The sequence below is a fragment of the Pinus tabuliformis genome, chromosome 4_1 (genome assembly GCF_031772625.1).
Source record: "Pinus tabuliformis cultivar Carrire ecotype Pingquan chromosome 4_1, CPIR1, whole genome shotgun sequence".
NCBI classification, from domain to species: Eukaryota; Viridiplantae; Streptophyta; class Pinopsida; order Pinales; family Pinaceae; genus Pinus; species Pinus tabuliformis.
In genome coordinates, this window is record NC_142303.1 from 945,099,323 (window position 1) to 945,112,251 (window position 12,929).

A 12,929-nucleotide genomic window follows, 5' to 3' on the forward strand; every position below is an offset into this window, starting at 1 on the left:
CTTGGATCTGCCTTACCTTGATTTACTGCGATATCTTGAGCTCTTTCCTCTTTACATTTTTCTTACCCTAGAATTTGCACTCTAAGCATTACTCGATGTCCCACCGGAGCTTTTCCATCGCATTTCCTCGCTAAGGATAGCACCGAAAACATCATCAAACTTTAAAGTACTAGATCCAGAAACAGAGTTACTAATGGCCATTACTAAACCATTCCAACTTTCTGGCAATGAGCACAAGAATAACAGAGCTCTAACTTCATCATCAATGTTTACCCCTACAAAACTTAACTGACTTGTAACAATATTAAAATCATTTAAATGGTCTGCAACAGATCCACCTTCCGACATCTTCATATTAAATAACCATTTCATAAGAAATACCTTGTTTGAGGCCGAGGGTTTTTCATATAGTTTTGCCAACGCCTTAATCAAACCCTCTGTCATTGTTTCCTTCGAAATGTTGAAGGAAACCGATGCTGTGAGGCACAATCGTACTGTTCTGAGTGCCTTTTTATCAAGAGGGTTCCATTCTTCATCTGTCATACCCGTCAGCATCTTTGTTTTTCTGCCCAATGGTAGGTACAAAACTTTCTGATACAGATAATCTTCCATCTGCATCTTCCACGGGGAGAAGTTTTTGCCATTAAATTTCTCAACCCTAAACTTACCATCTTCCCCCATTGCTCCCACTCGAACGAGGAACCCTTCTTTCATTCGAGTTTATCAGCCAAATAGACCTTCGGCTCTGATACTAGTTGTTAAAAAATTATATATTATAGAGCAATGGAACACATAGAATATTGCACAACTATAAACACAGAAAACGCATAAAACCAGAGAGACACAGATATATGTGGTTCACCCAGTTTGGGCTACGTCCACCCTGAAGAGCCAGTCCTTCCTTTCTATTATGCAGCAAAATGAAGAGACACAACCTACAACAAATCCGTTGTAATATCCTTTGTTTTCTCTCATAGTCTCACCTCTTTGTTTCTCGCTTGGAGAATACACATCTATTACACAACCTCAATACAATGCCCTCATACAAAGAGAGGGGGTTTCCTTGTAGGGAAAAAAACCCTAAACTAAACATAAGTTCTAACTTCAGATCATCCGCTTAATGAACGACCCAGATTGACTAGAAATTACTATACTTTTACAAGGCAATTTTACAATTATCTTTAGCTTCGGGGGTGCTGCCCTCAAAACCCTCGCCGAGGGACCGCTAGCCCCCGGACCCCCCAGTCGTGGGGGATGGGCCCCCTCAAACCCCCATGGGGGGGACACACGCCCTTGCATGGAGGGGTGTACAAACTTCCTAGGGTATACATATCGCTGAAGCAAAGACCTCTAAATAATCATGCTCCACACCCAATAGAAAAGATCCTCATTGGGAGGTACTTGGGGAGTTTATAGGGGCAAATTCACATCCATAGACTCTAATCTCTGTGTAGTTTTGATACAGGTACCAATCTCCAGTCTTTTCTTGGTCTGATAGATGCATAATTCTTTTGATCTCCTCACTGATCCTAGGCTGCATTGCACTATTGAGAATGTTCATCACTAGATGGACATTCTCAATAGTGATTTTTTGCTTGAAAATAGATGAAAATGTAAATCAAAATAGAGGTGTAATTGAACACCCGCTCTGTAGAAAATTTAATTATTTGCTCATGAATATTGTCAGCTAAGAATTGACTGAAATTGAAAATCATAGAGGGCTTTCTGTCTATGGAAAATTTGGAGAAGAACCCTAAAATGGGCTCATTTACCCACTGATCATAATGGTAGCCTAAAATGTAAGAAATGATGGAAATAATCTGCTTAGACTAATAAGGGAAAATGGAAGAAGGATATGGATGATTCTTCTTGGGTAATTGGGCATTCTATGGCAAGAAAATCTCAAAATTTTTGGCTTTGGTGGAAAAGTACGACTTCTGATAAAGCTGGGTGAGGGATTTTAGGGAGAAAGGGGCAACATTTTCCATAGTAGGGGCCAACATCATTTGGTCAATGGATTTGGCTGTAATGGTGAAAAGAATGTCACCTGTAGGGGCAAGTATGGCTCTCTGGGTGGGGACATAGCATGCTTGACATCTTCTGGTGAATTCTAGGGCTTGGAATGTCAAGGGAAAAATACAATGGGGGAGATTTGACTCCTAGTGTCCTATCTCATCTGTCTTCTCTTTGTGTTTATCCTCTAACCAACAATACAACTCTAGGAAATCATACTCACACCGAGTTTAAGTTATCTGGTAATCCTTGTCTGCTAATGGTATATGATCTAAATCTATGGAAGGGGGAATTGAATGGTTAATGGCCTTGTCTTGGGTCTTGGTCTTAGGAGCCATGTCTGTAAAATATTTTAGAACAATATGAATCTGTAGAGGAGGGGCTTACCGAGCGCAGAAACTAAAACAGTCTGTCATGCAAAAAGCTAATAGCAATGTCAGTGAAAGTCATAGTGTGGTTGCAGGAATGTCTTGATGGAGATCGCTATCAGAAATTGTGAGAAAATAAATAATTAGGAGTGAAAAAGGGGAAGAATGAGATGCTAAGAGGGATTTTTAAATGCTGCGACAAAGTCCGATTGGAAATGGTGCGGGACCGTTATTGAATGGTTACTCGGGAAAACGAAATAAATGATGAATAGGCATTAAGCAAGAAAAGCATTTAATTGGCCCAACGGTCTTGACAGGTGGTGGACGGTGACTGGTGGAGGAAAAATGGTGGGGCGTGGCAGAAACGGATAAGGGATAGGTGGTTTTCGGAAGGGGTTATGGGCAATAAGTGGTATCGGTTGGAGGAGGGGGGTGCTAAATCACCGTGACACACCATATATGGGGTAGGGCCCAGTGGGAGAAACCACCTTCCGAACACCCCCCCTCGGTGGTAAAGGGAGAATACAAAGGGGGGGTCGAATAAGAACAAGGGCCGTAGATGGAGTGGGGGATCAGATCCCGAGGTGCTCAAAGCCGTTGTCCTTTAACCACAAATGACAAACATAATTTTTCCACTTGCGCTTTTTAATATTAGCTATCCAGACTTAGGATAAGGATGGGTGATGAAAAGTATGAAAAATTTTACCCATAGCACGCACCTTGAGCTTTTGAAACTTAGGATAAGGTAAATATAATGAAACATTTTGAAATACATTATCCATAGCATGCACATTTTCCTCTTTTGCTATATTCTCAAACTTAGGATAAAATTTACATAGGCAAATTATTTACCCAATCACCTAATCTACCTACCCTTAGCTAGACTAACATTTTTATTTCTGTCTCCAGGGTGCACTTAGACTAGCAAACCCATTTTTATTTTCTTTTATGCAGAATGAAAAACTATCTAACCTATCCCTTATTTCTCCTATTGACCCAAATTAAACAGTTGGATCAATGTCATTTTCTACCTAACTAATGATTTACCCAGATTAAACTATTGGATAAACCTTTATTCTCTATCTAATTTACAGAAATTTAAAGAAGTTTAATCATGATTAAACAATATGATTAAACTAAAACTAGTGATTGTGGCATTTTGAACAAGCTGCACACAACTTTATTTTACAGAAATGAAGCAAAAGTTATCTATGAGTAGTGGCATTTAGACTTGCAACACTTTTAGTATTATTCTTTTTCTTTCTTCTTTTTCAATATTTTGTTTTTTCTCTTTATTTTTCTTCTTTATACCCTCTTTTCAATTTTTATTCTATTTTTTCTTTTATTTGGAAACCATTGGCAGATTGACAAGTATTTACAAAATTGGATTCCTAAGATATAACACTCAATTAGCTTGAGATCCTATATTATAGGACCCTAACACAAAGTTTTAGGACATGTATTCCAAGTTGAATGGTAGGCAATACATCATAGTGGGTGTTCATTTGGTTGTTTATGGTTAAGGAAATTGGCAAAGGCAATGACTAAGGCATTAAAGAGGAAAAAAGATATTTTGGCACATTTATTTATGAAAATAATGGAAATTAAGAGAAAAAGGAGGTGAAAGGTCATAGGGTGCATGTGAGGAGGAAAATGAAGGAAAATAATGGAAAATGAAGAAAATAGAGGCCTCATTCATAAAAAGGCTTCTAAGAATTAGTTAGCAAGCTTCTTCCTTTCAGTGTGAACCTTTTGTCAGTTCAATTTTATGAGCTCTCTCATTATTCTCTCTCTCATACTCTTAGATACTTGGATTTTTCTTCGAGCACCCTTGGAGGGTGTGGCATACTTGGAGTTTTGAAGCAAGAAGGGAAAGGAAGAACAGGAAAGTGCAAGAGGGCATCAGGATGAACAACTACATTAGATTTTCTTGCAGGTACCAAGTTGCATGTATGTTTTCCTCACTATTTTTGGCATGCATGGCACATGCATGTGGTTTCTTGGTTGTGATATGTAATTGGCATGGAGGATTGCCTAGATCAATAGTGGATTGCCTAGCCTTTTCATTTTCTAGATAGCCATGGTGATTGTGGGTTTACTTTCATTGCTTTGTTTTGGTTGCTTCTTATGTTTCCTTAGCTTGGGTTGAGTTATTAGTCCTAGAAACCATGGTTGAACAAAAGCTCTGGAAGCCCTGTAACAACTCGAGTTGAGTTACTAGTCCTGGAAGCCTTGGTTGAACAAACACTCTGGAAGCCCTGTAACAACTTGGATTGAGTTACTAGTCCCTGAAGTCCTGGTTTGACAAATTCTTTGGAGGTTCTTGGTGGGTTGAGTTACTATTCCTGGAAGCCTTGGTTGGAAAAATGCTCTGGAAGCCCCATATAAGTTGTGGGTTGAGTTACTAGTTCTGGAAGCCTTGGTTGGAAAAACGCTCTGGAAGCCCTATATAAGCTATGGGTTGAGTTACTAGTTATGGAAGCCTTGATTGGACAAACGATTTGGAAGCCCTCGAAGGCTTGGATGGAGACCAATCTGATAATGGTTTTTTGGTGATATCCGGCCGTGAGGTGGAATCACTTTTTGGTGGGTTGATGTGGGTGGCCTCTGGAAGCCCTGGATTAGTTTTGATTGATGTGTTCTCTGAGATCCCGCATTCATTCTTGGAACATGGCACAGGGGTGATTGGGTAAAGAGAGACTTGGCTCATCCAATCTATGGTCGAGTGGAACGTAGTAGTCCCATCACTGGTTGGTTCATTGCATTTATTAATGAAAAAATTCATTCCTTTGATTTTCATGTGCAAATGTACTGATGTATATTTATGGATTTGATGGTTGATATGTTTATTGTATTTCTATTCCTATTATTTTGTTTATATGCACATTTACCCTGGAAGGTGTTACAAAAGCAACATAAAAAAATTGAGGATCTAAGGATTGAATGGAATACATACCACAAGAATCTTCCTTGTGATTATTTTGTTCATTTCTCCATTCTTTAATCAAGATAGGAAGTTTTTTTTCTTTACCCTTGTATTCTTCTTTCATGAAGCTTTGAATAAACTGGTAATTATACACTAAATGTGGCTAAGGTAAATGGTACATACCCTCTATATGTTGAGGGTTGAATGAGCTGATAATCATTCCCTATGAGGTAACGAATTATCTCTCAGTGATATTGGCATTCTCAACCACCCAACAGATCGTATCCATGTAGGGGAGAAGTCTGGGGCATATAGCATCTTTGTGCAGGTGGGATCTGGCATCATCTTTGTTTATTACTTCAGACGTTTTGTTGATTCCTTGTTCTGCAGTCACCACTGTTTGTGTCTCAAAGTACTATGTTTAAAATTATCTTCAGGTAGCCCATACATGGAATTGCAAGGTGAAATCCCAATGTCTTTCATCAATATAGTATCTAAGAAGAGAAATGATTCTAGCAGCTTCTCTTCAATATTCTCTTGAAAAGACCTGATTGGTTGCTATGCATATGTTTTATTCTTGGGTTTCACCATTTTTTTAGTTAGTACAGATATCTTGGTAGTAACAGATTGTAGGAGGAGAAAAAAATTAGAGTTACTATGCTTTAGGATCAGTTAATATCAATAAAACTACAAATCAATATAACTGCAGACCTTTCGTAAAACTTAACTTTTTTGCATGCGAGAGTAAATAACTGAAAGGATGGTAGGTACATGATACCTATTATGAATGTGATTTTTAATTAACCGTATTAGAGTGACTACTGTGAAAGGATGATAGGTGCTGCAATTTAATTGAACAAAAAGTGAGTTGGTAGAGGACTTTTTTGCTTACATAACCCTGAAGGCTATACCCTAGAAGGAACAAATGAGGCATGCTTAAGGGAATGTTGCAATGACGTTTAGAGGGAAAATATGTGTTCCAATAAGAGAAGTATAAATGTTGTGTAGGTGAGTTGAGTTATCCTGGAAGGGAAATCCCAGGAGGAATAAGTTATTAGCGCATTACATAGGGTTTAGATGACTGGGAGTAGGAATACATGGAATCGAAAGTTTCAACGCCAAATAATAAATCCAAGGGAGAAGTGCAAGTGGGTTCGAAATATGGAGTGAAAGGATGAGGAAGGAGGACTGGGAAGATGTGTAAACGGGGAGGCACAAAGGAAAAATAAAATAGATGTAAGCCATGTGATATGGTACAAGGGGAACCCACTTAAAGTGTTGAGTTGTCCCAGAAGTCAAATCCTAGATGTATTTAAAATTCATGATTTGTGAATGGGTTGGAGAAAAAACCTCCAAGAAACATGTCAATCAAGGAAATAAGGGCATGGTTTAATTGAAATAAAGTTTTATTAATGCGTAAAACCCTAAAACTTACATTTATTTGAATTATGTTTGGCTGCGGTGGTTTTCGCCTTGGGCCTTATTATATATTTTATTGAAAAAAATACATGGAATTCAACACTAAGCTATATATATATATATATATATATATATATATATATATATATATATATATATATATGTATAGATATAAAGGGTTTTTTTTTGTTTTTAAAAGAAATTTTAAGGCAAATTCAAGTTTAAAAATTTAAAGGGTCCCCACTTTTTATTATGATGTTAATATAAAATGGGGGGTTGTTGTTTGCCACAACAATTAGTGACATACTAGGTGAACTAGTTATCTCTGTTTATATTAATGAAGAGAATGATCAGTGATATTGCGTAAAGGAAAGAACTTATAACTTAACAAAAATTCATGATGAAAATTTTATGATCATTAAAATAATAAGAAGAAAACCTTGTCTTCATACCTTTTCATCTCATCCTTTTCTAGAAGGGGGGATTATTATAATTTATTTATTAAATAAGAGTCTATGCTTTTGATATGATTATTAAGCATAACTTAGTACCACTTTATGCATGATATTATGTTAAACTTTATGTACCCTACCTCGCTTCGCTACCAGCAGGCCTATTCAATACCCCAACATAGTTACCTTCGTATCATGCATGCATTTACTCGCTTCCAACAAGCCTATTCAGTACTTGGCAGGTTGACATACAATTCCCATGATGTCTTATCATGATTTTAATAATTTCCTTTTGATTAAAATATTTGAGCTTGCATATTGTGCAATGGAATATAAGCAGTTGGGTGATAAGACAGTTATGGAAAAGCAATTCATATCAAGGCATTTTGTCAGACATTCATCTAATAAGTTTCCATTCTTATTACTTTTTATGTGTATGAAGGCAATAATACTTATGGAAAGGATAAACTACAAAGTTTTTTCCGAAGAACACTTTCTTATATGGAATGAATTAATCATAAAATTTAATTGTGATGATGGATAAAGTATAAGTCTCAAACTATTACAAAAGATGTATAAATAGGATATAAAAAATGCATAATGCTACAAATTATTATCAATAAATAAACAACAAGAAAACTATATTTACAGATTATTATTTACGTAATTACAAAAAGACTAAATTTCATGACTTTTTTATTTCAAAATATGTCCATTCATTGGAAGTTTTTCCTCAACCCCTTCAAGGACTTGTAAAACAAATGTGGATGGACAAATTTTCTTGGAAATTTGAAATGGGCCAAGGCAACATTTTTGGAATTTGGTATGCTTACCTTTATCCTCATGCACTTTATCCCATTTTAATACCAAGTCACCAACATTAAAGTTTTTGTCACCCACTGAAGTGTTGTCTAACCACTGTTTGATGGCTTTTTGATGGTTATTATAGGTTTTTGTGGTATTTTTACTTTGTTTCTTCTATCTTAAAAATATAGTCTAAGTGTTGTTGTATGTTAGAGAATTGTTGTTCTTGTATGGACTTAGGCTAGTGAGAGTAAACCAATATTTGGGGGTAGGATGGCTTCCTTCTCGTATACTAAAAAGTAAGGATAAGTTCCTATTGATGCTTTGTATGTAATCATGTCATCCCACAGTGCATAGACAAGGGCTTTGTGCCAACTTTTATATTTTTCATCTATGGTTTTCTTGATGATTTTTAAAAGCTTCTTATTACTCGATTTTGCCAAACTCTTACCCCGAGGATAATAATTGGATGGATATTTTAGCTTAAACCCATTTTTTACAGTAAAATCAATAAGTGCATTGGAATAAAAACAACTGGCATATCAAAAATCAATGTGCTCTAAAGACCAAACATAGTAATTATAAACTTTTCAATAAAATAAATTACTTGTTCAGTGGTAACAATTTTGAGAGGTATGAACTCCACCCATTTTGTGAAATAATCAATGGCGTTGAGAATGAACTTATGTTGTTTAGAAGAATTAGGAATGATCCCACCAATAATGTTGAGGCTCCACTACTCGAAAGGTTGTTTGATGATAACAGATGACAGAGGAAATGTTTCTTTGGTATCTCTTCCAGCATAAGTCTAGTAGATTTTTCATTTATGTACATATGCATGAGTATCGTTAAAAAGTGTGAGCTAGTAATATCCTGCATGGAGGATTTTATGAGTTGTTCTATCACCTCTGAAGTGGCCACCAACTATATCATCATCTAATTCCTACAAAACCTTGTCAGCTTCAGCTTTTTCAAGGCACCTTAATAACATCACATGATATTTTTTCTAAAAAATACTCCATTGATAAATTTATATTGACTTTCTTTAAGCCTCAAAGAACCCTTCTTCTTATTTTCCAAATGTAGGGGAGTTGTGCCATGAGTCAAAAAATATATATTAACTCAGCATATTGTGAATTAGAAGAATTAGGAGTAACACATACCTAGTATAAGACTTCTAATTCATGATTTTCTAAACTATTTTCTCATTTAGCATCAATATTCTAGGTAGCCGACTAACAAAGTCCTTGACCTCGAACTATCTTAGAATGCTTGATTTCCAAATAATATTCTTGTAATGCAGCAAATCAATGTGCTCTCTTTTCACCAAGGTCCTTTTGAATTAATAAATTTATAACAGTTGAATATGGCACAATTACTTTAGTGTGTGACTTAATAAAAAAGGGTCAAAAATGTTTAATTGATTTGAAAACAACATAGGTCTATTTTTCAATATCTGTATGATTTAATTCAACTCCTTATAATCCTGAATAGAGGAATGATATTGGTACCTATGCATCTTGATCATTCTTCCTTGTTAGAACAACTCCATAAGATTGATCATAAGAAAAAGTATGTACAATAAATCCTTTATCATAGCTTGGAGAGAACAAGGATAGAGCTTATCAAATGAATTTTTTGATAGAACTGAATGCTTTTTTTTCTAATATCACACTCCATTTAAAAGTTTCATTATTTTTCATCATATTTTTAGAGGAAATACTATTTATGAAAAATCAAGAATGAAATGCCTAAAAAAATTGATTTGTCCTAAGAAAGACTACGTGGAATTATTATTATGTGGAAGTGTAATTTCAGATATGGCCTTAACTCTATCTAGATCTATTATTATTCCAATTTTTTAAGACAATGAATCCTAAAAGTTTTCCATCTGATAAACCAAAAGAAAGGACTTCTTAGGATTCAAAGAGATATCATATTTCCTACAATGTTCAAAAAAATGTTTCAAGTCATGTATATGATCTTTTGTTCATTTAGAAATTATAGAAATATCGTCAAGATAAAAAACATCAATTTTATTAATCAATCCTCGGAAAGAAATATCCATCACTCTCTAAAATGTTTCCCTAGCATTGATGAGACCAAATGGCATCTTCTGATAAGTGTATGTTCCCCATTTAGTCCTAAAAGTGGTTTTCATTATATCATTGGGCTGAATGAGTATTTGATTATATCCTAAAAATCCTTCAATAAAAGACATCAATTCAGATCTAGCCACAGATTGCAAGACCTGTTCCATGGGAGGTAACGAGAACTTATCCTTTTTAGAAGCTTTATTGAGGTTCCTGAAATCAATAAAAATTCTTATATCCCCAGTTTTATTCCTAACATGAACTAGGTTTGATACCCATTTGGAATGACTAATTGGAAATATAATCTTGGCCTTTAACAATTTGTTTAATTCAAATTTGATTTGAGGCTCAAGATTGAGGTGAATCTTCCTTAGTTCCCCTTGAACACGCTTTTCATCAGGTAGAATTGGTATGGTGTGTTGAATGATTGAATTATCATAGGTCTTGAGATCAGTGTAGTTCTAGGAAAATGCATCTTTATGCCTTTAAACTAAATGAATAAAAACAAGTCTTTCATCTAGTGAAAGCCCGATAACTAGATTTACATTTTGGGTATTTTCTTCTGATCCAAGGTTGATGACTTCAAATATTAAAGATGAATTGGAATTTTTATAATTGGTAGGTCTCTTAAACCTATCCTTGAGATCATAGAAGTCCTCTAATTTGACTGCAAATTTAGGGATTGATTTTTCAAAATATTATGGGAGTCTTCATTAATCACTTGATCATTGTACGTGCCCTCAGAAGTGAGGAAAGTTATGATATCTTCGTCATTGTTAAATACTCTCCAATTAGGTATGTTATTAGGTATGGATGGTCGAAATATTAAATCAATTCAAAAGAAATCAGGACTGAAGTCCTCAGGTGGTATTTTCCTAAAACAAATGTTTGCTAGAAGAGTCTGTTTTGTAGCCTTGAAATGGCATTAATATTGATTGTAAGGAAATGAGAAGTCAATTCCTAAACAAGTGATTGATAATGTTTCAAGTGACTAGAAACATAGTGGATAGTGTTTCCTACCTATCTAATCACAATTTCTACGTCACCAAAGACTTTCAAGTATTTGGTATCTAATCTTATTTCTTTTCGTAGACCCTCTACAATGGCTTCATATTCTGCACAGTTATTTGTGCATTCAAATTCTAATATGTATGTGAGCATAGTCTTATCCTTGTTGGGGTTAATGAGGATGCACCCTGCACCTGCACTTCCATTAGAATTTGATCCTTCAAAATAAAATGTCCAAAAAAATTACTTTCAAGCTTATTTACACAAGAATATACAATATTTATACAAGGGGACGTATCAGTCTACGAAAGATTCTCAATTTATGAACAAATAGAAGCAAAAGGGGAGGGAGAAATTTGAGCAAGAAAATTTCCAAAAAATGATTCTGTAAAATATTTTCCCAAGATATTCTTAGTAAAGGTGGTGGGTTCATTTTCCTCATCTAGATTGGAAATATTATGATTGATGTGTTTTTCCTAATCAACTTTGAGTTTATTAGGCTTACCATTATATGATAGCAAGAGATGTCACTAGTCAGTCACAAAATATCCATTTAATTTTTTAGACTAGTCTCTACTTAAGATAAGACCATATGATTCATAATATAAATCACTATAATCTCAATTATTTGAAATACTTTAGGTTGGGAAGATAACCTAGTTATCACTTCTTTCATTTCACCTAAAACATTCACTTTTTATTTATCAAGTTGTACAATTTGGGTGACAGATTCTTGGGGCCTGACATTCAATTTTAAAAATACAAAATATGGCATAATGTTGGAGGAGTCACCATAATCAACAAGATAATTATGCACATTTTTATTAAAGATTTCAAAAGTTAGAAAACAAGGTGGATTGTGAGAATTTGACTTATGACCTATGAGAATAGCATCTGCTTATTTCATTTTATTAGAAGAAGGGGGATTTGAATTAGTTTTTCTCTTGGTAGTCTTCGTAGTTACAACAGTAGTTGGAAAATGGGGTTTATAGGTAGCATTCAAAGAATTTAATAAAAAAATTGTTTCTATTTAAGTTTACTGACCTTATAAAGTGAAATATTAGCCTTTGTTTTCTTCATATCTTCTACGATATTATATTTTATGTTATCAGAAATTACAAGAGTATTCATAGTAGACTTATCTGGAGTGTTACGTTTAGTGGCTGGAGGAGGAGAACTAGGAGTTAGCATAGGATTTTTCTTGTTTGGAGGGGACAAAGAACTTGCATGGGAACCCTTATTTGATGAAGGAGTAGTCCCAAAAAAACTTTGATTAGAAGTAGATGTTCCTGAAGAGCTTTTGCTTCTTGTAGTTATAGGTAGGTCTTCTTCTTCGTCTTTAGAAAGAGTACCAATGAATTCCCAAAGTCCATTTGTGTCATATACTTCTTATTTTGTTTCTTCTTCTTTTGTTTATTCAACTTCTTCCTCTTCTTCTTTAGCTACAAAAATCTAAGTTGCAGGGGGAGTTTGTTGTGTCCTTTTGAAAAATCTGAAAGGTCTTTTAAACGATGATTCTTATGAAACTTGTTTTTTTAGATATACTGATTCACTTGACAAAGTTTTGATCACCTTATGAATTCCTTCCATTTCAAAAGCATATTTGACACTCTTTTTCTTTTTCTCATCATCCTTGACTGTGACCTTTTTAGAAGAGGCAGGTTTCATTAAAGAAATTTTGAGGTAAAAAATGGGCCTCAAAACAAAAGTGTACAAAAAAAATCAACTTTAAAAGAACCAATAGGATTCAATATGATGATATCAAGCATGGGGGATGATTCATCAATTTTGGAGTAAAAAGGTAAAAGGATAAAAAAAAATTTAAAAAAAAAAAAAAAACTACTTA